Source organism: Acipenser ruthenus, chromosome 52 (assembly GCF_902713425.1).
Source record: "Acipenser ruthenus chromosome 52, fAciRut3.2 maternal haplotype, whole genome shotgun sequence".
Lineage (NCBI taxonomy): Eukaryota > Metazoa > Chordata > Actinopteri > Acipenseriformes > Acipenseridae > Acipenser > Acipenser ruthenus.
In genome coordinates, this window is record NC_081240.1 from 8,570,838 (window position 1) to 8,595,676 (window position 24,839).

Genomic DNA, 24,839 nt, shown 5'->3' on the forward strand with positions numbered 1-24,839 from the left:
GGGTTGCGCAATTGATCGCTCAGGTGTGGACCCGGCTTAAGAGTTTAGATTGCAGTCCTTACTGGAGAATTCAGAAGTGACTGGACTGTGTGGGTGCGTCTACAGCAGCCGACGAGCGACGCGGGCGGCCGGCCTGGGTGAAGTGAGCGACTCTACCGGAATAGAGCCGCGTTCCATTTTTACAACACACATCGCCAGCGACCTGGCGTGAAACGGGCCAATCAGAATGGTCGGAAGTGAACTAGGCTAATCAGAGTGGTTAAAGAAAAGGGCTTGTAACCAGGAGATCCCCGGTTCAAATCCCACCTCAGCCACTGACTCATTGTGTGACCCTGAGCAAGTCACTTCACCTCCTTGTGCTCCGTCTTTCGGGTGAGACGTAATTGTAAGTGACTCTGCAGCTGATGCATAGTTCAGACACCCTAAGTCGCCTTGGATAAAGGCATCTGCTAAATAAACAAATAATAGAAGCAAAATCCTCTTGCGTCGCTCGCCTCCAGTGTAGCGTCGGTTGTGTTGATTTTTCTTTGGTGTAAATCACTGATCTGTCTGCTGTGGTCCAGTGCGCTTTCATACTGGAAGACAGTGTGACAAGGTCCCTGAAAGCGACAAGCACAGTCCGCTTTACCACAATATATATACACATATATACACAGAGCTCCCTCTCCATAACACGGGTCTCGGGGGGACACACACAATATGAGTGTTATAACCGGGGGAGGGGGTAGGGGGCGCCGTGGGACACACAGCAGCACACATCTGAATAAAATACAAAATGAAATAACTCCCTCTCTGTATAGTGAAGCAAAAATGTAACTTTCCGTGAATTAACCATGCATACAGCACCATGTAATCAACGCTATATTTTTAACCAAAAAAAAGGTCACATTCCCACTCGTGGATCATTTCAATTAGCAGTTTTTAAACTATAAATAGCCTGGCTAAACGGCGGTCGGGAGTTCGAACCAAGCGCGAGAAGGAGAGCGGTTCAGGAGAGGGGAAGAGGGAGTGGGCTCGCCCCCGGGTTGGGCTGCCAGAGCAGGGCTGAAGCGCCTCGTCTCCCGGAGAAAGCCCGCCTCTCCTCTCACAGCACAAAAAAGTAAATGCATTAGGGAAGATAACCACGTCATAGGCCTGATGTTTATTTAATCATAAAACAAATGTTGAATAAGATGTCTGTAAAGTGCCAGTGCAGCTTTTCTTCAGTTCAGACGCTGTGTCAAAAGGGAGAGACAGGAACGGAAGTTACACTGAGAAGGTGTTTACAGAACAACACCGGTACTGTATTTACTGTAGAAATATTGCATGAATCACTAGTAGGGGACCTGCTGTAGGAGCGTTACATCCGAGGCACGTTATAATGAGCTGCCAACCTTGTAATGTAGTTTTTTACTGCCTGTGACAGGGCGGCTGAGGGCTATTGAGACTCAGAGACAGTAGCTCTCTCTCTCTCTCTCTCTCTCTCTCTCTCTCTCTCTCTCTCTGTTCAATTCAGTGATTCTTTTATTGGCATGACTACAGCAGAAGTATTGCCATAGCAATTACAAAATAAATAATAATCAAAATAAATAATAAATAACTCTCTCTCCCTTTCTCTCTCTGTGTCTCCCTCTATCTCTCTCTCTATCTATCTCCCTCTCTCTATCTCCCTCTATCTCTCTATATCTCCCTCTACCTCTATCTCTCCCTCTCTCTATCTCCCTATATCTCTCTATCTCCCTCTATCTCTCTATATCTCCCTCTACCTCTATCTCTCTCTCCCTCTCTCTCTATCTCCCTATATCTCTCTATCTCTATCTCCCTCTCTCTATCTCCCTCTCTCCCTCTCTATCTATCTCTCTATCTCCCTCTATCTCTCTATATCTCCCTCTACCTATATCTCTCTCTCCCTCCCTCTCTATCTTCCTATATATCTCTATCTCCCTCTCTCTATCTCCCTCTCTATCTATCTATCTCCCTCTCTCTATCTCCCTCTATCTCTCTATATCTCCCTCTACCTATATCTCTCTCTCCCTCCCTCTCTCTCTATCTTCCTATATATCTCTATCTCCCTCTCTCTATCTCCCTCTCTCCCTCTCTATCTATCTATCTCCCTCTCTCTATCTCCCTCTATCTCTCTATATCTCTATCTCCCTCTATCTCTATCTCCCTCTCTCTCTATCTTCCTATATATCTCTATCTCCCTCTCTCTATCTCCCTCTCTCTATCTATCTCCCTCTCTCTCTCCCTCTCTCTCTGTCTCCATCTATATCTACCTCTATCTCTCGCTGGCTCTCTGTCTCCCTCTTTATCTCTCTATCTCTATCTCCCTCTCTCTCTATCTTCCTATATATCTCTATCTCCCTCTCTCTATCTCCCTCTCTCTATCTATCTCCCTCTCTCTCTCCCTCTCTCTCTGTCTCCATCTATATCTCCCTCTACCTCTATCTCTCGCTGGCTCTCTGTCTCCCTCTTTATCTCTCTATCTCTATCTCCCTCTATCTCTATCTCCCTCTCTCTCTATCTTCCTATATATCTCTATCTCCCTCTATCTATCTCCCTCTCTCTATCTATCTCCCTCTCTCTCTCCCTCTCTCTCTGTCTCCATCTATATCTCCCTCTACCTCTATCTCTCGCTCCCTCTCTATCTCCCTCTTTATCTCTCTATCTCTATCTCCCTCTATCTCTATCTCCCTCTTTATCTCTCTATCTCCCTCTATCTCTCTCTATCTCTCCCTCCCTCCATGTGGCTCCAAACCCCTTTTTCTTTTCCTCCCTAATGGAGCTTCAAGCTCCCTTTCTGTGGCTGTTCCCAGTTTGCATCTATTATCTAATTTGGGAGCAGCCACATTCTCGCATGTATTTGGCAGGGATTCCAGTGCTTGCATCAGCTTGTACTGGCTCTGAACGGCTCCACACTATTCCACTACAGCTCTCAATTATAATTATATTCTCTGTATCTTGTATTGGATTTTACTCTTATAGGTATCCATATTCACGTTGTTTTGAATTTGCTCTTATTTGAAATCGTTCTGCTCTGTTTATCGCACTCGCTACTGACTCTTAATGCAATTTACTCTTATAAGCAAATATTTTCACTATCAGTTGAGCTGCTGTGAGTGGAACTCGCTCTTCAGTGTGATTATTTACTGTGTTCTTTATTGTGCTCGGATTTCAATTAGATTTGATTTTCTACTGATTTTGCTGGACTTTATAACCGCTGTTATCTGTACTGTGATATTTCACAATGTGATATTTTGCATTGTGATATTTTGTAACCACTGTAAGTCGCCCTGGATAAGGGCGCCTGCTAAGAAATAATAATAATAATAATAATAATAATAATAATAATAATAATAATAATAATAATAATAATAGGGACTCTTCTTCCATTTCTTTCGGTCTTATTTAGGTCTTCCGGTCACACAGGGAGACACGTTCGCAGGATGTATCGCTGGCTTCGTCGTTCTGAAGCGGGTGCTGTTGTTTTTTTTTGTTTGTTTTTTTCACAGCAGTCCCTTCCAGAATGTTCTGCAGACAGTTGATTTCTCACGTCTGTTTCTGCCAGGTTCAGCCTGAGAGAAAAAAAAAAACAACACACGTGTTCTGATTCTGCACACTTGGCCAGTGCATGAAAACGTGGCTCTGTGCTCGGTGCAGGTCAGAGCGGCTTTATTGTGTGCCAGTTTTCATCAGCAGCCAGCTGTCGAGTCAGTCTCTTGGTAAGGACACAGATCCCATCTCCAGGCTGTCCAGGGGAGTTCCAGTAAACACTGCGAGCTCAACGGTGTCTCTCCTGCTTGCTCGAACAACACAAGCACTAATTTCCGCACAGTCTTGTAATATTCTTATTTATTTCTTAGCAGACGCCCTTATCCAGGACGACTTACAATTGTTACAAGATATTTTTACATACAATTACATTATTTTTTTACACATTATTTTTAAATACAATTACCCATTTATACAGTTGGGTTTTTACTGGAGCAATCTAGGTAAAGTACCTTGCTCAAGGGTACAGCAGCAGTGTCCCCCACCTGGGATTGAACCCACGACCCTCCGGTCAAGAGTCCAGAGCCCTAACCACTACTCCACACTGCTGCCCTTATTCTCACTTAATATTTCTCACTCTCGTCACATAAGGCAGGGGTCTCCAATCCTGGTCATGGTGGGACGCTGTCCCAGCTGGTTTTTGTCCAGCTGTACCCTAAATTAATTCATTGGAGCAATTAAGCTCTTAATTGGTCCATTTAAGTAATTTAGGACACAGTTGGAACTAAAACCAGGAGGGACAGCGTTCCCTCTGGGACCAGGATTGGACACCCCTGACATTAGGGGTCGGTTTTGTCTGTCCTTACATTTCTGGCCAGTCGAATGCTGTTTGAAGCGGGTTACTTCTGTCTCAGTCGCTGGTACAGCAAAAGCCAGTTTGCTTTCCTTGCTCCGATCGTTCAAGAAAACTCTCCTCCTGCATTCAGAAAGGAGACAGCCACAAGATTTGATACGAACGATTCTTTATGTCAGGGGTGTCCAATCCTCGTTTTCGTTTCAACTGTGCCCTAAATTACTTAATTAGAAAAATAATCTCGGCTTTACGGCATTTGACAAACGACCCTTAATGCAAACGGAGTATCATTTGTCCATTGGGGCTCGACAGCCGCCCCTGTATGTACGCTGGCCGAACTAAGATGTAAGGTATATCGATTGAATGAGGACTGATGCACTCTGGGCCACCTTCCTCCTGGACAAGGCGGGCTGCAAGGTGGAGGCAGGGGACCTGAACAAGAGAGCTATTTACAGGAAGAGTCTGGGGACTGGGAGGGAAGCAGTGTGGCTCTAGCGGAGCTGAGGAGGGACTGGGAGGGAAGCAGCGTGGCTCTAGCGGAGCTGAGGAGGGACTGGGAGGGAAGCAGTGTGGCTCTAGCGGAGCTGAGGAGAGACTGGGAGGGAAGCGGCGTGGCTCTAGCAGAGCTGAGGAGGGACTGGGAGGGAAGCAGCGTGGCTCTAGCGGAGCTGAGGAGAGACTGGGAGGGAAGCAGTGTGACTCTAGCGGAGCTGAGGACAGACTGGGAGCCCTCATGAGTTCAGCGAAAGTCTGTTTTTTATGCGGCGTGAACGGGAGTGTGGTTTACGATAGTTAAACCCTCAAGATGATTCCACTCCAGATAAGCAAGGAGTTCCCCCGCAGTGCCTCTGGCTAGCCAGGCTCGGCATGAGAAATCTGTTGCTTTGCTGCACTGTTCTGCGTTTGGACTCGGCTGTCAAAGCTTGTTTAAAAAACGAATGTCATCTTGAAACCTGCTCACCACTACATGAATAGAACAGAACAGAGTAGAATACAACAGAACAGAGTAGAATAGCACAGAGTAGCTCTGTTATAGCTCAGTAAATAACTCCCATTTAATGGGACCACAGTGTGCTAACTATACCCTCAATGATCTTCAATGGCAGACAGACAGACAGCGGCACTGCAATGGCTCTGTATTACACTGAGGGGCAATGGTAGCACAAGTATAGGGCAGCTACAATGGGGTGAGGCTGGTAGAATGGGACCACAGTGTGCTAACTATACCCTCAATGATCTTCAATGGCAGACAGACAGACAGCGACACTGCAATGGCTCTGTATTACACTGAGGGGCAATGGTAGCACAAGTATAGGGCAGCTACAATGGGGTGAGGCTGGTAGAATGGGACCACAGTGTGCTAACTATACCCTCAATGATCTTCAATGGCAGACAGACAGACAGCGGCACTGCAATGGCTCTGTATTACACTGAGGGGCAATGGTAGCACAAGTATAGGGCAGCTACAATGGGGTGAGGCTGGTAGAATGGGACCACAGTGTGCTAACTATACCCTCAATGATCTTCAATGGCAGACAGACAGACAGCGGCACTGCAATGGCTCTGTATTACACTGAGGGGCAATGGTAGCACAAGTATAGGGCAGCTACAATGGGGTGAGGCTGGTAGAATGGGACCCCAGTATGCTAACTATACCCTCAATGATCTTCAATGGCAGACAGACAGACAGCGGCACTGCAATGGCTCTGTATTACACTGAGGGGCAATGGTAGCACAAGTATAGGGCAGCTACAATGGGGTGAGGCTGGCAGACAGGGAAAGGGGGTCAGCGGGAGTCTTTTTTTTTTTAATTATCAAGCCCAGTGATATTGTTTTCAATCTGTTACCTTTTCCATAACGAAACATCACTTGCAGGACGGATTTCAATATTAATTAGCACATGTCCCATGCCAGTGAGCTCAGAATACATTAGCAGCTGATCGCTGTGGATGTCAATCGTTTCCTTGTGCTAATTGGGGACGCTCTGGGACATAAAGACAGTATCCTTTTGTGAATTTCTGACATCACATGAACTAGAAAGACAATCGGAGATTCGGAACACCTGCCATCTGAAGCACATCCTTGCGTGACTGAACTAAAAAGTGGGACCCGGTACTAATTCCAATTACAGCCTTGTGCCATCAGAGACAGGGGAAGGGGGTCGACAGGACTTTTAGCGATTTTATCAGCGAGACAGACTTTTTACACTTATAACTTTAAAGTCTGTTTCAAAGCTCTTTTGAAAATGTCCGCTCTAGGGCCCTGGGGTTTGACAAAAACAAAAACACATAACAAGGGCTCTGGCTTTTCCGTTCCGCACCACATCAAGGATCGTTATCGCTGTGCTTCCCGTCTGACAATGCAGACCCTGACGCTATCACTGCACGAGAGAGGACATTGTAAAAAGAGCTTCGAAACAGACTTTAAAAAGGGCACAAAGTCGTCAGGATGCTAACCATGAAAAGAAAAACGACAGGTCCATTATTTAAACAGCTGTAGCCACACGTGGGGACGCGGGACGCTATATTTTATCAGAACCCCGTTACTTACCCTTTAAGAAGGTACGCGTAGATGCTCGGATTTATTGTGAGAAGTATTTAAATCAAGGGAAGTAATGTTAAGACTTCACAATGCATTAGTAAGACCTCACCTAGAATATTGTGTTCAGTTCTGGTCACCTCGCTACAAAAAGGATATTGCTCCTCTAGAAAGAGTGCAAAGATGAGCAACCAGAATTATCCCGGGTTTAAAAGGCATGTCGTATGCAGCCAGGCTAAAAGAATTGAATCTATTCAGTCTTGAACAAAGAAGACTACGCTGTGATCTGATTCAAGCATTCAAAATCCTAAAAGGTATAGACAATGTCAACCCAGGGGACTTCTTTGACCTGGAAAAAGAAACAAGGACCAGGGGTCACAAATGGAGATTAGATAAAGGGGCATTCAGAACAGAAAATAGGAGGCACTTTTTTACACAGAGAATTGTGAGGGTCTGGAACCAACTCCCCAGTAATGTTGTTGAAGCTGACACCCTGGGATCCTTCAAGAAGCTGCTTGATGAGATTCTGGGATCAATAAGCTACTAACAACCAAACGAGCAAGATGAGCTGAATGGGGCCTCCTCTCGTTTGGAAACTTTCTTATGTTCTTATGTAGTAAGTTTTTGTATGATTTTTAATGGTTTTTAGACCCTGAAATGCTGTGAAATGAGCCACGCTTTCACGTGACAAATAAATAAATAAATAAATGAATGAAAAGACAGCGTTTCTAATCCCCTTGTCTCTTTCTCTTTAGGGTTGAGGATAAAAACTGTTGTCCCCGTCACTGTTAAAAACTAAACTCATCTCTTCTGCTGTAAGAGAGACGGACCGCCTCAAAATACTGTTTTTTTTAACCCCATGCTGTTTTTTTAAAACGCTCCTTGGGTTTTTCTTTTGTTTTATTTTTTTATCGGGAGGGATCTACTGAAGACTACTGAAACAAAAAACTCTGGACGGACGCACCTTTTTTTTTTAATGGAGACTCTGGAATCTTAAAAAAAGAGAAAAGACATCTTTTATATTTGAAAGGAGAGGGGGAAAAAAAAATAATCTTTGTTTTTTTTTGTTTTTTTTCCTTGATTTCTACACCAGCGCTCACACCAACAAGTTTGAAAACATTCAGGTAAGAATTGCGTTCTTAAAATCACGATGGAGTTCATGTTTGTATTTGGTGGCGGAACGACACGCTGATGGGCTGCTTTGTTGAAGTTCTGCAATTCAATGAGACTGGGAGAAACACTCTGTGAACTACGGCTCCCAGCATGCCTCTGCACCCGCGGCAATGGTGAGGCATGCTGGGAGCTGTAGTTCTTTATGCCGTGGTCTCGTATCACAAGCGATACAGACCTCTATTACGATACATCATGTACAGCTGTGGGCAAAAGTTTAGCAGCATCACCCTCTATATAGAATGAACTGATTCAGCTTCATAGAGTCCAATGAAAGCTGCTGAATAATGTTCCCTTGTTAACATATTGAATTCCACCCCCTCTATATAGAATGAACTGATTCAGCTTCATAGAGTCCAATGAAAGCTGCTGAATAATGTTCCCTTGTTAACATATTGAATTCCACCCCCTCTATATAGAATGAACTGATTCAGCTTCATAGAGTCCAATGAAAGCTGCTGAATAATGTTCCCTTGTTAACATATTGAATTCCACCCCCTCTATATAGAATGAACTGATTCAGCTTCATAGAGTCCAATGAAAGCTGCTGAATAATGTTCCCTTGTTAACATATTGAATTCCACCCCCTCTATATAGAATGAACTCCCTCAGCTTCATAGAGTCCAATGAAAGCTGCTGAATAATGTTCCCTTGTTAACATATTGAATTCCACCCCCTCTATATAGAATGAACTGATTCAGCTTCATAGAGTCCAATGAAAGCTGCTGAATAATGTTCCCTTGTTAACATATTGAATTCCACCCCCTCTATATAGAATGAACTCCCTCAGCTTCATAGAGTCCAATGAAAGCTGCTGAATAATGTTCCCTTGTTAACATATTGAATTCCACCCCCTCTATATAGAATGAACTCCCTCAGCTTCATAGAGTCCAATGAAAGCTGCTGAATAATGTTCCCTTGTTAACATATTGAATTCCACCCCCTCTATATAGAATGAACTGATTCAGCTTCATAGAGTCCAATGAAAGCTGCTGAATAATGTTCCCTTGTTAACATATTGAATTCCACACCCAGCGCTTTGTAGTTTTCCAGATACTGAACAGAAAAACTGACATTGAAAAAAAAAGTGACATTTCAGAAATCTCACATGAAATACGACTGGACTGCGATTATGGCTTCCGGTAGAGACTTTTCTTTTTTTTTTTGTGATATCATTTTGTAGTTTCTTTGATTACATCACGATGATAAATAAAATATCTAAATTATGTTCATATATATATATATATATATATATATATATATATATATATATATATATATATGAACATAATTTAGATATTTTATTTAACATCCTGTATATATTAAATTACATCTCAATGCTAAAATCCTAGGCGATGCTAAACTTTTGGCCAGAGCTGTTTACTGAGTGGATTTCTACTCCGTCGTTCCGTTTTAAAATACTGTGTTTTTTTAAACAGGTTCAAAATAAGACAGCTTGCTAGCTAGCAGCCTGCCAAGTGCTGGCAGTGCTTTGTGAAGCTGGCTCTAAATGCAGAATCAATGGAAAAAGGCATTGCTGTGGGTATGCAGTCAAACGTGCAGCCTGTAAATCACAGGAGGATCTGATGAGCTTGTGCAATGCGTTTAACTCTGGGCAGCAACCAGACAGATCCCAGCAGGACCTTCATGAGCTCAGATAGATGGAGGGAACCTATTTAGAGCCAAGATGAATTAGGAGAGGCTTGATTGAGGTCTTTAAAAATCTCTACAGGATTTGACAAGCCCAATACTTTAAGCACAGAAGCCAGGACCGGGGGGGAACACACACAGTGTGGGAGTGAGGGGACAGAGGGAAGGAGACACGTCTTCACACAGGGAGTGGGGAGGGGGTGGGACGGGTCAGCTGTCGATGTCACTGGGATCCTCGGAGACCCGATGTGTGACACAGTTCTGAGACGGATCAGCTGGGAAGGGGACGAGCTCCGATGATGGGCTGAACCGGACTCCTCTCGTTAGCAGATTTGCTTGTGTTCGTAATCTTTACTATCATAGCAAAGAGAAACTGGTAACATATCACAAAATGCCAGGCCAAACTAAGCGAGCCTAGCAGAGGGGCTTCTCTGTGTTTTAGATAATGCCAGGCCAAACTAAGCGAGCCTAGCAGAGGGGCTTCTCTGTTTTAGATGAGCCTGTTGCAAAATGCGAGTCCATGCAAAGTCTGTATTTAGAGAAGATGTGTGTGTGTGTGTGTGTGTGTGTGTGTGTGTGTCTGTCTGTCTGTGTGTGTATGGGTGTGTGTGTGTCTGTGTGTGTGTGTGTGCGTGTGTCTGTCTGTGTGTATGGGTGTGTCTGTGTGTGTGTGTGTGTGTCTGTCTGTGTGTGTATCTGTGTGTGTGTGTGTCTCAGTGTGTGTATGTGTGTGTGTGTGTGTGTGTGTGTGTGTGTGTGTGTGTCTGTGTGTGTGTGTGTGTGTGTGTGTGTCTGTGTGTGTGTGTGTGCGTGTGTCTGTCTGTGTGTGTATCTGTGTGTGTGTGTGTTTCAGTGTGTGTCTGTGTGTATGGTTGTGTCAGTGTGTGTGTGTGTGTGTGTGTGTGTGTCTGTCTGTCTGTCTATCTGTGTGTGTGTGTGTTTCAGTGTGTATCTGTGTATGGGTGTGCGTGTGTGTGTGTGTCTGTGTGTGTGTGTGTGTGTCTGTCTGTGTGTATATCTGTGTGTGTCTGTGTGTGTGTGTGTGTGTGTGTGTGTGAGTGTGTGTGTGTGTGTGTGTGTGTGTGTGTGTGTGTGTGTGTATCTCAGCTTCGTAATAAAGTAATGACAGTACAGAGCTTTTCTGATTTACATGCTGTATCTGTTGGAGCCGAAAGGAACAAGCAAGTGAAAACTGTCAGATGTAACTTGAATAAACACTTCAAATAAAATCAACGCGAGGAAAGATGGGGGCGTTGAATGAAATGCCAAAAAAAACCAAACATTTTATTACATTCCGCACAACAGACTAATCACCATACGTGACATTTGCCTTGCAAATTAGCCAGCACTGGAAAACACTGCAGAGTACTGTACCTGCATCTGCAACACACACAGAGATACACCACACTGCAGAGTACTGTACCTGCATCTGTAACACACACAGAGATACACCACACTGCAGAGTACTGTACCTGCATCTGTAACACACAGAGATACACCACACTGCAGAGTACTGTACCTGCATCTGCAACACACACAGAGATACACCACACTGCAGAGTACTGTACCTGCATCTGTAACACACACAGAGATACACCACACTGCAGAGTACTGTACCTGCATCTGTAACACACACAGAGATACACCACACTGCAGAGTACTGTACCTGCATCTGTAACACACACACAGATACACCACACTGCAGAGTACTGTACCTGCATCTGTAACACACACAGAGATACACCACACTGCAGAGTACTGTACCTGCATCTGTAACACACACACAGATACACCACACTGCAGAGTACTGTACCTGCATCTGTAACACACAGAGATACACCACACTGCAGAGTACTGTACCTGCATCTGTAACACACAGAGATACACCACACTGCAGAGTACTGTACCTGCATCTGTAACACACACAGAGATACACCACACTGCAGAGTACTGTACCTGCATCTGTAACACACACAGAGATACACCACACTGCAGAGTACTGTACCTGCATCTGTAACACACACAGAGATACACCACACTGCAGAGTACTGTACCTGCATCTGTAACACACACAGAGATACACCAGCAGTGTGTATTATGTAACGTAGCCTCTCCGTACTCAGCTTGCTTGCCCTTTAGACCCAGACACAAGAATCGCACGGTGAAGCACGTTCATGCACTTTAATTTCATTTACAACACAAAAAGAAACCAAACAAACGCCGAGCTGAAACGCAGAGCCTCACTTCACTTTAAACAGCCCGTCACTATCAGACTGGACGGCTGTGTTAGAACATTTTATTTAGATATAAATGATTTTTTGGTCTTCAAATACAACTCACAGAATGGGTTGAACATTAAGTCAGATTCTGTTTAAATTCCTAGTTAGATAGTAAGGTGATAAAGATCTTTCTGGTCTCTTTTGTCTTTGCTAGGACAAGGCTCCAAGACAATCTGAAATAGGTGTTGGCCTCTCCTTTGATGTCCAGTTCTAACAAGAAAGGCATTTGCCCTTTAGGGTGGATCATTGTTTTTGTGTTAGAGGTACCAACACATTGTTAAACATATTTACAGACTAGATTAAAACAGGATTACTTAGGAGGGTTAAAAAAAAAACTAGCTACTTCAAAGAGAAACTGGATTGAACCAGATGCTTGGAAGCTAGGTTTAGGACAATGGACAATTAATCAAGTGATAAGAGATTTGTGTCTTTGTCTGATTGGTTTAAAGAGAAATCATGATGTCACTGAAGGACTGCATTTAAACTGAGAATACTGAAATGTTCTTTGTATTGCTCTGATCCGTGCTTGGAGAGAGGATACCTGCAAACTGGTGTCACCGTGTAACCTTTAAGATGTCTGGTTGCAACTTTGCAACTCAGAACGTTTATCTTCAATAAACTACACTTATCTGGACTCAAACAAGAAGCCTGCAACTTCTCTTTCGCTTCGTCTGTTATTGCTTATCACAACAGGCTGAACCGTCCCCCATTCACACAAGCACTTTTCACACAAGAGTGTAACTTTACACAAGGCCTTTCTTTTCTTGAACTCGGCACTTCTCTTCCTAAACCAGCTCCCTGGTGATCAATCGATCTCTCCCCTCTCTCTCTCCCCTCCTCTCTCTCCTCTCTCTGTCTCTCTCTCGCTCTCTCCCCTCTCTCTCTCTCTCCTCTCTCTGTCTCTCTCTCTCCCCTCTCTCTCTGTCTCTCTCTCTGTCTCTCTCTCTCCCCTCTCTCTCTGTCTCTCTCTCTCCCCCCTCTCTCTCTCTCTGTCTCTCGCTCTCTCCGCTCTCTCCCCTCTCTCTGTCTGTCTCTCTCTCTCTCTCCCCTCTCTCTCTCTCTCTGTCTCTGTCTCTCTCTGTCTGTCTCACTCTCTGTCTGTCTCTCTCTCTCTGTCTCTCTAATGCTCTCTTTTATAGTCTGTGGCTGTTCCCAATTCACACCAGTTATCTCGCTTGGGAACAGCCACATTCTCTCATGTTTTTTTCATATATATACAGGTAGTGGACAAAAAAAATGGAAACACCTGGGTAAATGAGGCACACCAAGTATATTGAAAGCAAGGGCTTCCACACAGGTGTGGCTCATGCGTTAATTAAGCAAATAACATCCCAGCATGCTTAGGGGCATGTAGAAAAATGCTGGAGAGGTCTGGTTGCCTATAAGACAGCAGTGTGGAGTAGTGGTTAGGGCTCTGGACTCTTGACCGGAGGGTCGTGGGTTCAATCCCAGGTGGGGGACATTGCTGCTGTACACTTCAGCAAGGTACTTTACCTAGATTGCTCCAGTAAAAATGTCTAATTGTATATAAAAAATAATATGATATAATTGTAACAATTGTAAGTTGCCCTGGATAAGGGTGTCTTCTAAGATATTAATAATAATATAATTACTGGCTGCAAGAGGAGACCTCAGTGACTTTGAAAGAGGGGTGATTGTCGGGGCGCGTTTGGCAGGAGATTCAGTGGTCAAGACAGCTCAACTTGCTGATGTTTCACAAGCAACGGTGTCTAAGGTGATGTCGGCATGGAACTCCGAGGGAATGACATCATCAGCAAAGGGCAACAGCGGGCGGAAGCGCATACTCCAGGATCGTGGTATCCGTGCATTAATTCGAAGTGCACGGCAAAACAGACGAGCAACTGGAGATCAATTGACTGCAAATTTCAACCTGGGGCGCGAGCGGACAGTTTAATCAAAAACGGTCCAACGGGAACTCCACAGAGCGGGATAGCATAGTGGCCCAACTCCTTATGAAGTGACTTTACATTGGGGTTTTCATTTTTTTGTCCACTACCTCTATATATATATAATTATTATTATTATTTATTTCTTAGCAGACGCCCTTATCCAGGGCGACTTACAATTGTTACAAGATATCACATTATTTTTACATACAATTCCCCATTTATACAGTTGGGTTTTTACTGGAGCAATCTAGGTAAAGTACCTTGCTCAAGGGTACAGCAGCAGTGTCCCCCACCTGGGATTGAACCCACGACCCTCCGGTCAAGAGTTTAGAGCCCTGACCACTACTCCACACTGCTGCCCCGTTTATATATATATATATATATAATATAAATTAGTCTGATTAATTTTTATCGTTGTTGTTCCGACTGCATACACATCCTTTTTTTGCGTTTCATGTTCCTCTCTTTAGTGGATAACGCGGCCGGCTGTGGGACAAAGAGCAGATCCTGAAAGCTTCCTGTAATGAGGGGCTTAAAGACCTTTTTTAAGCGGATTAAAACCTCGCTGCCCAGGGAGCTAAACTCGACGCGCCCCACCCACCCCCGGTATGAATCGGAGGGGATTATATACATCAGAGGATTACATAAGAGAGAGGGGAGGAGGGGGGGCAGCAACAGTGCTGTAGCAGGTGAATCAGTCCCATGCTGTGCTATTGACAGTGCTATAGCAGGTGAATCAGTCCCATGCTGTGCTATTGACAGTGCTATGGCAGGTGAATCAGTCCCATGCTGTGCTATTGACAGTGCTATAGCAGGTGAATCAGTCCCATGCTGTGCTATTGACAGTGCTATGGCAGGTGAATCAGTCCCATGCTGTGCTATTGACAGTGCTGTAGCAGGTGAATCAGTCCCATGCTGTGCTATTGACAGTGCTATAGCAGGTGAATCAGTCCCATGCTGTGCTATTGACAGTGCTATGGCAGGTGAATCAGTCCCATGCTGTGCTATTGACAGTGCTATAGCAGGTGAATCAGTCCCATGCTGTGCTATTGACAGTGCTATGGCAGGTGAATCAGTCCCATGCTGTGCTATTGACAGTGCTGTAGCAGGTGAATCAGTCCCATGCTGTGCTATTGACAGTGCTATAGCAGGTGAATCAGTCCCATGCTGTGCTATTGACAGTGCTATGGCAGGTGAATCAGTCCTATGCTGTGCTATTGACAGTGCTGTAGCAGGTGAATCAGTCCCATGCTGTGCTATTGACAGTGCTATAGCAGGTGAATCAGCCCCATGCTGTGCTATTGACAGTGCTATGGCAGGTGAATCAGTCCCATGCTGTGCTATTGACAGTGCTATGGCAGGTGAATCAGTCCCATGCTGTGCTATTGACAGTGCTATGGCAGGTGAATCAGTCCCATGCTGTGCTATTGACAGTGCTATAGCAGGTGAATCAGTCCCATGCTGTGCTATTGACAGTGCTATAGCAGGTGAAGCAGTCCCATGCTGTGCTATTGACAGTGCTATAGCAGGTGAAGCAGTCCCATGCTGTGCTATTGACAGTGCTATAGCAGGTGAATCAGTCCCATGCTGTGCTATAGCAGGTGAAGCAGTCCCATGCTGTGCTATTGACAGTGCTATGGCAGGTGAATCAGTCCCATGCTGTGCTATTGACAGTGCTATAGCAGGTGAATCAGTCCCATGCTGTGCTATTGACAGTGCAATAGCAGGTGAATCAGCCCCATGCTGTGCTATTGACAGTGCTATGACAGGTGAATCAGTCCCATGCTGTGCTATTGACAGTGCTATAGCAGGTGAATCAGTCCCATGCTGTGCTATTGACAGTGCTATAGCAGGTGAATCAGTCCCATGCTGTGCTATTGACAGTGCTATAGCAGGTGAATCAGTCCCATGCTGTGCTATTGACAGTGCTATAGCAGGTGAATCAGTCCCATGCTGTGCTATTGACAGTGCTATAGCAGGTGAATCAGTCCCATGCTGTGCTATTGACAGTGCTATGGCAAGTGAATCAGTCCCATGCTGTGCTATTGACAGTGCTATAGCAGGTGAATCAATCCCATGCTGTGCTATTGACAGTGCTATAGCAGGTGAATCAGCCCCATGCTGTGCTATTGACAGTGCTATGGCAGGTGAATCAGCCCCATGCTGTGCTATTGACAGATAGTGTTAATATGCAGTAGATTGTGAAACATGTGTTTATACAGTAATTATAATACACAATGCCCCAGACGTATTAGCTATAGCTTTGTAGTTTCACCATATCCAATGTATTTGTTTTTCTGGCTTCACTCCAGTAGCGTGGATAAAAACAAGCATCTCTCTATCTCTCTCTCTCTCTCTCTCTCTCTCTCTCTCTCCCTCTCTCTCTCTCTCTCTCTCTCTCTCTCTCTCTCTCTCTCTCTCTCTCTCTCTCTCCGCTCCCAAGAAAATGATTATTATGTTTATTTTTTTCAGTCGAGGATTTGCCAAGCTCATGTTGGTACCCTAGCAACGGGGGGAAGGTAAAATAGTTTGTTTTCTTCCCTGTAATCGTCCGGCTTTGCATTCGTCAGGAGCTAATCTCTGCAGTCAGGAACGTCCTGATAATGGGTTTAAAAAACATCTGTATTTCTTTTATTTCTGTCAGCGAAGTTTTGTGTAAAAATGTGGCACTGCAATGGTTCTGTATTACACTGAGGGGCAACAAGTATAGGGCAGCTACAATGGGGTGAGGCTGGTAGAATGATTTTAAATATTGTTTACCAGACCTCTCTGTGCTTTACAATGCTTCCCTGTGCTTTACCAGACCTCTCTGTGCTTTACAATGCTTCCCTATGCTTTACCAGACCTCTCTGTGCTTTACAATGCTTCCCTGTGCTTTACCAGACCTCTCTGTGCTTTACAATGCTTCCCTGTGCTTTACCAGACCTCTCTGTGCTTTACAATGCTTCCCTATGCTTTACCAGACCTCTCTGTGCTTTACAATGCTCCCCTATACTTTACCAGACCTCTCTGTGCTTTACAATGCTTCCCTATGCTTTACCACACATCTCTGTGCTTTACAATGCTTCCCTGTGCTTTCCTTGTACAGTGGTGTTACTTTTAAGGGGTTAGGAAATTTGCGCTCTAAATCTCTGTCCGCTTTTGTGGGAATGAAAGAGAGGGATTGATGGGGAAGCAGCGAGGCTTTGCCCTGCGGTAACAAGAGAAGGAATAACACAGCGAGGAGGACTTGAATAATAATGATAGAGGAGATTCACCATCACAGGGAGAGCCCTATCTCCAGGGGAAACCGAGCGGAGAGAAACACAGCCTCTCATCTGGGGGCTAGGAGCCACAGACAAACAGACTGACAGACAGAGAGACACACGGAGAGACAGACAGACACACACACACAGAGAGAGAGACACACAGACAGAGAGAGAGAGAGAGACAGACACACACACACACACACACACAGAGACACACAGACAGAGAGAGACAGACACACACACAAACACACAGGCAGATAGACACACACAGACAGATAGACACACACACAGACAGACAGACACACAAACACACACACAGAGAGACAGGTAGACACACACACAGACACATATAAAACAGACAGGTAGACACACACACACAGACAGACAGGTAGACACACACACACACACATATAAAACAGACAGGTAGACACACACACACACACAGGTAGACACACACACACAGACAGACAGGTAGATACACACACACACACAGACAGACACACACACAAACACACACACAGAGAGACAGGTAGACACACACACACACACATATAAAACAGACAGGTAGACACACACACACAGACAGACAGGTAGACACACACACACACACACAGACAGACAGGTAGACACACACACACACACACACACACAGACAGGTAGACACACACACACACACACACACACACAGACAGACAGGTAGACACACACACAGACAGACAGATAGACACACACACACACACACACACAGACAGATAGACACACACACACAGACAGACAGTGGGCTAATTCAATCTGTCTGTCTGTCTGCGCCCCCTCGCCCCTGATTTGAACCCAGGCCTCCAGAGGAAGGTGAAAGCCAGCGATGAGATTCAAGCTTTCAAAGCTGTCTCTCATTTGGAGATGGAATCAAACTCATTCTTTTAGAGTTTAATCTGTTTTATTTATTGATGTGTTTATTTATTTGCTTTGAAGCGGATGGAACACCGGTCATAATCTGGGACGGGCAGTACCTTTAATTAGGACACAGCAGCATCTTAATTAGCACTCCGACTAACGAGGAAATCTGCACATCAAAGACAGAGGCTGACTGAGGAAGCTGCACCAAACAGAAAAGCATAACGAGATTTGAGGAAGGCTTGCAGCTTTCTCTCTCTCTCTCTCTCTTTCTCTCTCTCTCTCTCTCTCTCTCTCTCTCTCTCTCTCTCTCTCTCCCTCTCTGTCTCTCTCTCTCCCCTCTCTCTCTCTCTCTGTCTCGCTCTCTCCGCTCTCTCCCCTCTCTCTCTCTGTCTGTCTCTCTCTCTCTCTCTCTCTCTCTCTCTCTCTCTCTTTTCTTTGATATTACACTGAAGCACAGTGTAAAATTCCCTGTGTAACTGGACTCCAGAGAATTGAGTTTTCAGTTTTTTTCATCTTCTCCATAAAAAAAACACAATATCTAGCTTACAGAAGCAATTCATTATTTGAGGTCTAAAATATAAAAAAAGACTCCCTCAGTTCTGCTTTCAGTGGTAGAGGAGCTAGTTAGCACACTGTGGTCCCATTCTACCAGCCTCGCCCCATTGTAGCTGCCCTATACTTGTGCTACCATTGCCCCTCAGTGTAATACAGAACCATTGCAGTGTCGCTGTCTGTCTGTCTGCCATTGAAGATCATTGAGGGTATAGTTAGCACACTGTGGTCCCATTCTACCAGCCTCACCCCATTGTAGCTGCCCTATACTTGTGCTACCATTGCCCCTCAGTGTAATACAGAGCCATTGCAGTGCCGCTGTCTGTCTGTCTGCCATTGAAGATCATTGAGGGTATAGTCAGCACACTGTGGTCCCATTCTACCAGCCTCACCCCATTGTAGCTGCCCTATACTTGTGCTACCATTGCCCCTCAGTGTAATACAGAACCATTGCAGTGCCGCTGTCTGTCTGTCTGCCATTGAAGATCATTGAGGGTATAGTTAGCACACTGTGGTCCCATTCTACCAGCCTCACCCCATTGTAGCTGCCCTATACTTGTGCTACCATTGCCCCTCAGTGTAATACAGAGCCATTGCAGTGCCGCTGTCTGTCTGTCTGCCATTGAAGATCATTGAGGGTATAGTCAGCACACTGTGGTCCCATTCTACCAGCCTCACCCCATTGTAGCTGCCCTATACTTGTGCTACCATTGCCCCTCAGTGTAATACAGAACCATTGCAGTGCCGCTGTCTGTCTGTCTGCCATTGAAGATCATTGAGGGTATAGTTAGCACACTGTGGTCCCATTCTACCAGCCTCACCCCATTGTAGCTGCCCTATACTTGTGCTACCATTGCCCCTCAGTGTAATACAGAACCATTGCAGTGCCGCTGTCTGTCTGTCTGCCATTGAAGATCATTGAGGGTATAGTCAGCACACTGTGGTCCCATTCTACCAGCCTCACCCCATTGTAGCTGTCCTATACTTGTGCTACCATTGCCCCCTCAGTGTAATACAGAGCCATTGCAGTGCCGCTGTCTGTCTGTCTGTCATTGAAGATCATTGAGGGTATAGTTAGCACACTGGTCCCATTGCAGTGTTGTCTGCATAGCCTACTTTTTTGCTTGGCGTAAATAAGAAGTGAGAATAATTTGTTTTAAAACAAATCAATTCCAGGACATAAAGCAGGTCTCTTTCTGCGGCCGGTGTTGCCAAGTTGAAATGTCACCCAAGAAATGTGAAATTCGCCTGTGAAATGTCAGGCACACTCCCCCTTCTGAATTCATTTCAAGCAACGCCAGCGTCTATATGTGCAACGCAAAGGTCGAGGGCTTTTCATTAACTCTAGGCTGAGTCCTCTGTGTTTCATTAACATCCAGAGAAAATAAAACACACACCAAAAAAAAATAAAAAAAACGTGTTTGTTTATAACGTGCGTCTGTCCGGCGATATTTCTAGTCTTCAGACCAAATTCTCTGCAGGATATCTTAAAGAGACCCGGTCCAACGTGCATGTTAACTGAGACAAGAAAAAATATATATATTTTGTCCCCTTATAAAAGTTCACCACGTTAAAACAACAGACAGCCTCCACACACACCCAGATTCTGATCCTGTCAATAACTTCTGAGCTAAAGAAGGTCTCGAGCGAGTTTCATCACAATCAGACAAACGCTTCTCTAAATTTATATAGAAATCTCAGTGTGATACAGACAGACAGACACCTCCAGATTCTGATCCTGTCAATAACTTCTGAGCTAAAGAAGGTCTCGAGCGAGTTTCATCACAATCAGACAAACGCTTCTCTAAATTTATATAGAAATCTCAGTGTGATACAGACAGACAGACAGACACCTCCAGATTCTGATCCTGTCAATAACTTCTGAGCTAAAGAAGGTCTCGAGCGAGTTTCATCACAATCAGACAAACGCTTCTCTAAATTTATATAGAAATCTCAGTGTGATACAGACAGACAGACAGACACCTCCAGATTCTGATCCTCTCTGAGCTAAAGAAGGTTCCTGAGCGAGTTTCATTATTATTATTCATTTCTTAGCAGACGCCCTTATCCAGGGCAACTTACAATTGTTACAAGATATCACGTTATACATTATTTCACATTATACAGATATCACATTATTTTTACATACAATTCCCCATTTATACAGTTGGGTTTTTACTGGAGCAATCTAGGTAAAGTACCTTGCTCAAGGGTACAGCAGCAGTGTCCCCCACCTGGGATTGAACCCACGACCCTCCGGTCAAGAGTCCAGAGCCCTAACCACTACCCCACACTGCTGCTTCCTCACAATTGGACGAAATCTCAGTGTGATACAGACAGACAGGCAGGCAGGCAGACAGACAGACAAGTTTCATCCCAATCGAACTAGCGATTCTCTAAATAGGTGTGAAAATGTAAGTGTGACCACATGCTGCACTAATTACAATTAGAATTAGAATTATACTAAAAACATAAACATCTACCCACGTTATTAACACGATTTACTGTTTATTCTAAATATCCCAGCGATAATAACCACTGCTGCAAATACACACATCCTAGAGAAATGAACTGCAGTTAATTAGAAATTGCTTCAGCCAATTGTAACTGACCCTAGTTCCAGCGGTCAGTGCGTTTTCTTCATGGCTTATGATCTGATTTCAGAAAGATAATCTTATTTTATGAAAACGGCGGGAGAGAGGGAGGGAGCGGCTGAATATTTGAATCTATTTTGGGATCATCACATCACAGCTAGATGTCATTTTTTTTAAAATTAATAACTTCACTGCTTTTTCATTATTTTGTATTTTTTTTTTACGATTATTAATTTTGACTTTATAATTAGCTCAGGGGCTGCCTCGTGTCTGTCCCTGATATAAATCTTTAAGTATTTTAATTATTCTTCAAGATCAAACTTTTTATTTTTTCTGCTCCCGGATCCTTCTGAAGGGTCGACTTGACATATTATTTTTTTTTTTTTATGTATAATTTAGTCACAGAGTACAGAAGAAAAAATAAATAATAAAACAGCAGCTAGTTAAAAATACGCTAGCAAAGAGATTTCAGCCTGTAATTGGAGCCTTTTGGGTTTTCTGCTTGAAGTGAAACAGACTTTTCTTTAAAAAGATACCTATAAATTATTCCAAAGCACTGCATTAACACAGTGAGCTAATTCACTAGCCTCTCATCGCTGCCTTTCACCTGCCTCTGCTGGGATCCAATCTGGGGGAATATTGATCCTAATCAAGGTAATTGGCGGTCTATATTAACTGTAGCTGCTGTAGAGCCTGTGTAGTAAGTGTCTGACTCTGCACTGCATTGTAAGACACTGTGGACCAACGTAGTGTCATACAAAGTCTGGTGTAGGACCTTAAAGGGTTAATCAGGGGGTTAGTGGGGGGCTGGAGGGTGAAATCCCCCCCCCAGGAGTGAAGGCTCACATTAGAGAATTGACAGCTTGACTGAGCGACTGCTAGCATGCCTCTGAACCCAACACAGTCAATAACATTGAGTCACTTTAAAAGGCAGGACTTTGCTGGACGATCTCCCATTGAAGGAATGAGCCAATCCATCTCTCTCTCTCTCTCTCTCTCTCTCTCTCTCTCTCTCTCTCTCTCTCTCTCTCTCCTCTTTCCATCCCTCTTCCTCCCTCTTTCTCTTTCTGCTTTCTATCATATCGCTGTCGTTCTCTCTCACATCCTCTTTCCTTCTTTCCCTGTGAAAGCAAAGGCAAGGGAAGCACTGTAAAGAACAGAGAGGTCTGGTAAAGCATAGGGAAGCATTGTGAACACAGAGAGGTCTGGTAAATCATAGGGAAGCATTGTAAAGCACAGAGAGGTCTGGTAAAGCATAGGGAAGCATTGTAAAGCACAGAGAGGTCTGGTAAAGCATAGGGAAGCATTGTAAAGCACAGAGAGGTCTGGTAAAGCATAAGGAAGCATTGTAAAGCACAGAGAGGTGTGGTAAAGCATAGGGAAGCATTAAAACACAAAAAACAGACCATGCATAGCAGAACTAGGAAGAATTACTGCAGCAATCAGGGCTCCGAATGCTATTTTCCTGGAGTTTAAATCCTCCCTCCCCCCCCTCGCTCTGATAAAATCTACACTGCGAGTGATTCACTGAGCGGGCGACGGTCTGGAACGAGACCAGAGGAGGTCTGACTCACTGTGGCTCTGACATTTAATCTGCACAGATCACTTGAGCACTGAGAGCGATCCCTCCCACACCGCATCCATCACCGGACACAGAGAGGAACGAGAGACGTGAAGCTTACTGGAGAAAGAGACACAGGGGCTCCCTCAGCGCAACACAGCTACAGCGGAGTGGAAACTAGAAATGACCTTCAATGAGAGGCAGACAGACAGCGGCACTGCAATGGCTCTGTATTACACTGAGGGGCAATGGTAGCACAAGTATAGGGCAGCTACAATGGGGTGAGGCTGGTAGAATGGGACCACAGTGTGCTAACTATACCCTCAATGATCTTCAATGGCAGACAGACAGACAGCGGCACTGCAATGGCTCTGTATTACACTGAGGGGCAATGGTAGCACAAGTATAGGGCAGCTACAATGGGGTGAGGCTGGTAGAATGGGACCACAGTGTGCTAACTATACCCTCAATGATCTTCAATGGCAGACAGACAGACAGCGGCACTGCAATGGCTCTGTATTACACTGAGGGGCAATGGTAGCACAAGTATAGGGCAGCTACAATGGGGTGAGGCTGGTAGAATGGGGCCACAGTGTGCTAAGTATACCCTCAATGATCTTCAATGGCAGACAGACAGACAGCGGCACTGCAATGGCTCTGTATTACACTGAGGGGCAATGGTAGCACAAGTATAGGGCAGCTACAATGGGGTGAGGCTGGTAGAATGGGACCACAGTGTGCTCACTATACCCTCAATGATCTTCAATGGCAGACAGACAGACAGCGGCACTGCAATGGCTCTGTATTACACTGAGGGGCAATGGTAGCACAAGTATAGGGCAGCTACAGTGGGGTGAGGCTGGTAGAATGGGACCACAGTGTGCTAACTATACCCTAGTCAGTGATAAAGATTCAGATCACAAGAATATGAAGAACTGATGGTTTTGGTTCTTTTAAGGTAACGTGTGTTCACACAAACCTTGTAGAAAACCCTTGAAATCAATCGCTGGTTATTTGAGGGAAAAGCAACAGGCAGGATGCCAAGAGCAAACTATGCTGGTCTACCGAGGCTGCAGATTAGGAGTGAATTGACTGCAGTCCCAGAAGTACAGTATTATTCATAAAAACACAGCAAAACTGGCAGCCGGTCAATAGTGAGAACTACTCCGTCCGGAAATCTATGAACTTTAACCTTTTGAGAGCTGAGGAGGGACTGGGAGGGAAGCAGTGTGGCTCTAGCGGAGCTGAGGAGGGACTGGGAGGGAAGCAGTGTGGCTCTAGCGGAGCTGAGGAGGGACTGGGAGGGAAGCAGTGTGGCTCTAGCGGAGCTGAGGAGGGACTGGGAGGGAAGCAGTGTGGCTCTAGCGGAGCTGAGGAGGGACTGGGAGGGAAGCAGTGTGGCTCTAGCGGAGCAGAGGAGGGACTGGGAGGGAAGCAGTGTGGCTCTAGTGGAGCTGAGGAGGGACTGGGAGGGAAGCAGTGTGGCTCTAGTGGAGCTGAGGAGAGACTGGGAGGGAAGCAGTGTGGCTCTAGCGGAGCTGAGGAGGGACTGGGAGGGAAGCAGTGTGGCTCTAGCAGAGCTGAGGAGGGACTGGGAGGGAAGCAGCGTGGCTCTAGTGGAGCTGAGGAGGGACTGGGAGGGAAGCAGTGTGGCTCTACTATGGTCCCATTCTTCCAGCCTCATCCCATTGTGGCTGCCCTATACTTGTAGTCTAATGCAGAACAACTGAGGAATTCTTTTTACACAGTTGTGTTTAATGAGGTGATGGTTGAGATAGAAAGTTAGCAGGGAGCACCAGAGAGCAGACAGCCCACAATGCTGTGGGTTCCGAGTGTGTTTGTGAGCGAGGCCCCAGTGCCAATTAATCTTGCTTGAGCGCTTATGATCCAGGGTTTTCAAACATCAGCAGAGAGGAAAGCTTTGCCAGTGATCTCAACAGACAGACAGCGATTCTGTGTTATACCAAACACTCGCATGGGTATAGGCTTGTAGAATGGGACCACAGTGTGCTAACTATACCCTCAATGATCTTCAATGGCAGACAGACAGACAGCGGCACTGCAATGGTTCTGTATTACACTGAGGGGCAATGGTAGCACAAGTATAGGGCAGCTA

The 24,839-nt window shown here is 45.1% G+C and overlaps 1 protein-coding gene across 1 annotated transcript in view; it reads left to right on the top strand.

Moving 5' to 3' along the window:
• Positions 1–24,839, top strand: part of LOC117432901 (protein phosphatase 1 regulatory subunit 29) — a 48,904-nt gene that overhangs the window by 10,861 nt on the left and 13,204 nt on the right. Inside the window, exon 2 of the mRNA XM_059016260.1 lies at positions 7,618–7,986. The gene's annotated coding sequence lies outside the window, so the exon portion shown is untranslated. The remainder of the gene's footprint in view (positions 1–7,617; positions 7,987–24,839) is intronic.